Source organism: Cryptomeria japonica, chromosome 10 (genome assembly GCF_030272615.1).
Source record: "Cryptomeria japonica chromosome 10, Sugi_1.0, whole genome shotgun sequence".
In the NCBI taxonomy this organism is placed as follows: domain Eukaryota; kingdom Viridiplantae; phylum Streptophyta; class Pinopsida; order Cupressales; family Cupressaceae; genus Cryptomeria; species Cryptomeria japonica.
In genome coordinates this window covers 688,310,151-688,312,987 of record NC_081414.1, presented here as the reverse complement: position 1 = coordinate 688,312,987, position 2,837 = coordinate 688,310,151, and positions in this window count along the sequence as shown.

The window sequence follows — 2,837 nt, the reverse complement described above, 5'->3', positions numbered from 1 at the left end:
TGACCTTAAACACTTGAAGTTTCATTTTTGTGCTATTTTCTTGAGAATTGCATTGTAAAGACTTCAAAACTCTTATATCTATATATATATGTAGTTTTTGATGATAAAATTTAATGTAATGTATGCATTTTACTTTTCTATTTGGCATTGTTGTCAAAGGGGAGTAGAATTAGTTTAAGAGTCAAAATTGTGTATGTACTGTTAAGGGGGAGTAATGATCACTTTTGTAATGGCATGCAATTGTTAAGGGGGAGTGTGTGTCATGGAGTCAATTTTTGTTTTGCACACTTAGTTGACAAAATTTTTCCTAAGTAATGCCATCAATGCCAAAGGGGGAGAATGTTGGCTTGATGATGATTTTTGTATTTGATGAATTTATGTGTTGTCATTGATGGAACACATATGTTCTAATTGTCATAGTCATCTTTGCATACCAGTTAAGGTAAATCAGTTTATTGAGTCATTGTATTGTTAACCGGTATCATATGTATGAAGAAGTCTAACTGGTATGAAGATGTCTAAACCAGTATATCTAGATAACTGGTATATGTAGTTAAGACAATTGGTTTTGATCAATTCTAGAGTTACCAGTTTTGAGATGCAATAGATAAAGTCAAGGAGGCGTGTGGAGCCTATTAGCATTTGGCATTATAACAGACAAGAAGAGATTGTTGGCATTTCAATAAGGATATTGAGAAGGTTGTTGAGGATTATGGATATAACTGATTAAGGATGTTTACTGTCTTAATATTATTATTTTGTCATTGATGTCAAGAAATTCATTTTCTAATTCAGTATGATGTTGCCATATCTTGAGAAGTATGATTTGATGAGTATAAAGATGTTGGTAAAAGACACAGAAAGAATATGATGAATAAGGGGAGAAATAAGTTATTCAATGGGAAACTATTACAGAGTTAGACAATGATGAGATCATGATGTTTAGATTGTTTTGATATCATACATATGTTATTGATTGCAAGGTTAATACTATACTATGTTACCGAGCAAAGAACCTAGTTGGTAAACCCTAAGGAACCTAGTCAGTAAACCCTAAGGTTATCGCTATCGGTTAATGAAGGCGGTATGTCTACCGAGTGAAGTTTAGTATCTACCAAGTTTCAACCGAGTAATAACAGAATGCATTGAATGAATAAAAGCATTATTTAATGAAGGAAGCTGATGAGCTGGCTATGATTAAATGATTGGTATGCCATGAATGAAGTTTGTTAAAGAATCTATGGCAAAGGAAAATTGGCAGGAAGATCTACAACTTAGATCGAACCACAATACCCTAGCACAAGTTCCAAGAAATGTATGCAAGTTCCAAGGTGGGGTAAAACATTTTCAGATCGAAGGATACATTGAACCTGGTCAAAGTTTGAAGATCTGATGGCTATGATTGACCATGGGAAATGTGATCAAGGAGATTAAGCAGTTGGCGAATTGTTTATAAATAAGGTACTTTTGATAAACAATGTATGCGGGCAAGTGTATGCACAGGGATACTACATAGTGATTACCGAGCACAGAAGCTTGAAGACCTGTTTGAATAACAGAGTATAAAGCCCAACAGAAGGACAAGATTAGTTCTATGTCTATATTGTATTGAGTAAATAAGAATCTTCTTTAGTATTTTAGATGTGAAGTTGTAGATAGATTTTTATTACTATTATTTTGTAAAGTGACAGAAAATCTCTTAACTGAGTGGACTTAACAGTCTTATTTGTAAAACCCTCTAGCAAGGTGACATTCTGATTGAGTGTTTGAAATCCTTTAACAAGTTCACTTCTAACAAGGTGAAGATCCTAACAGATCTGAGGGAAATCCCTTAACCGGGTCACATCTAGCAATGTGTTTGTAATCTTTAACATGATTTGCGTTTAATCAAGCATACTCTAGAAGAGTATATTTCTTAGTGGGTCCGAAATCCCATAGTGGTTTTTCCCTATTTGGGTTTCCACGTTAAATCTGGTGTTATGAGGATTATGATGTTTATATGCTTTTGAGTTTGCATGTTTAGCAGTTTTGGTTTTATTACTGAAGTATATGTTACTGAGGTTGAATCTGATGTTTTTATGGAAGATTAAAGTTGTATGATTCACCCCCCCCCCCTCTCATCTTATTAGCTTGGCATCTATACTTAACATTAGGTATCTAAACTATCAGAGACAATCACCCAGTATGAATTCAAGTCAATTGATCTAAGAGTTTGAAGCAGTCAATGCTTAACGGATATCAATGTTATATCTAGTTTCCCAGTTTGTGTGATGAGTTATCACAGGTTGTGATGTGTTATAATCAACTGAGACTTTGACGATGATTTGTGTCGTGTTAAGGAAGATTGTCTAGATTCATTGAACCTAGGAATTTGTGTCAAGGTTTAGGAGCCGACATGAAATCTAATATCTATAAAAAGATATTGTGATGAGTTATTTCATATAGAAGGTACAAGTTATGATATGAGTTGGAGCGGATGCGATTTGTTAAAGGTATTGTAGAGTATGTAAGTAATGCAGTAATGTATGCACAGAAAAGGATCTAAACCAGTAGAAGGTGCTATTCTTAGATCATTCCCATTGTTGTTCTCTAACAACTACAACAATAAAATCCCTTAATCGGTTAAGCTTTAACAAGATTCATTGTATAAATCCTCTAACAAGGTGATTCATTAAATTGGATCTAAATCCTCCATTGAGGTTGCCTTTAACTAGGTATAGCTCCTAACAGGGCTTGAGATCTTTAAGAGGATCTACTCCTAACAGAGCATTTGTAGACCTTAACTAGTCAGCTATCTATTTCTGTAGATAGTTAACTTGTGAGTTCCATCTCATCGT